The sequence below is a fragment of the Pteropus alecto genome, unplaced genomic scaffold, assembly GCF_000325575.1.
Source record: "Pteropus alecto unplaced genomic scaffold, ASM32557v1 scaffold101, whole genome shotgun sequence".
NCBI lineage: Eukaryota > Metazoa > Chordata > Mammalia > Chiroptera > Pteropodidae > Pteropus > Pteropus alecto.
In genome coordinates, this window is record NW_006432945.1 from 15544355 (window position 1) to 15545331 (window position 977).

The 977-nt window shown below is 52.6% G+C and overlaps 1 protein-coding gene across 1 annotated transcript in view; it reads right to left on the minus strand.

The window, feature by feature from the left end:
• The window catches only part of PRRC2C (proline rich coiled-coil 2C), an 80437-nt gene extending 80162 nt beyond the window's left edge, over positions 1-275 (minus strand). The window contains exon 1 of the mRNA XM_015586141.2: positions 41-275. The gene's annotated coding sequence lies outside the window, so the exon portion shown is untranslated. The remainder of the gene's footprint in view (positions 1-40) is intronic.
• Between the last annotated feature and the right edge of the window lie 702 nt (positions 276-977).

The window sequence follows — 977 nt, forward strand, 5'->3', positions numbered from 1 at the left end:
CGCTTGGACCCGGCTCCCCCGCCCGCGCCGCTCTCCTTACCGGCCAGGGTGTCAAGCTGAGTGTGTGTGCGCACTTCGAGGGCTTCGGCCGAGCTCTGATCCAAGGAAGGGCGAGAGGAGGCTGGGGCCAGCGGTGGCCGCAGGACCACCGGGCTGGGGGAGCCGCAGCTGCAGATGGACAAACCGCCAAAGCACTTTCGCTTCTTCCCGAGCAGGGAGAGAGAGCGAGCGAGAAAAAGAAGCAAGATGGCGGCTAGCCAGCCCCTACGTATTACGTCATGCCGCGGCGTACGTCAGGCAAGCTCCGCAAGACCGCCCCCCGGCGCGGAGACGGCCGGGTCACGTGACGCCCCCGTGGCGGTCCGCGCCCGGCGGAAGGCGACGTCGCCACCTGCTGGACCGAGGGAGTTCCTGCAATCCGAATTTTTGCGGTACGGTAACGATTTATTTAGCCTGAAAAATCTCTCCAAGAACTCTTGAATAGACCACGATTACAGGTTGATATGCCTCCCGGAAGCGATCACCTTGTATGTGGTGGGTGGGTGTGTGAATTGGTTCACCACAGTTTGGCAGCGTGTATCAAAATTATGCACAATCTTTAACCTGGATATCTGACAACATCTTGCTATTTTCCAGAAATGTACCTATACAGTGTTTATAATACCATAACCTGCCTGTTGATGAAGATATAAATGCATTGTCTAGTATGTCAGTGAAAAAGTAACCGTTTGGGGCTGGCATGCTCTGCAAAGAGCACTTTGGAAATTTGTGATTACGGATGTAAACTATGCCATTCAGTTGATTTATGTGATTTCTCCAGCAGTATCCTGCTCTTTGTTACAGCTTCGGAGGAGACAGATAGTAAGATTTCCCCTATGCTGGGTTTTACCAGACAAGTGCAATCTAGGGAGCTGAGGGACTGTAATGAACTATAGTGTGTTGGAACATATGGTGGATGTATGGTAAATGTAACTTCT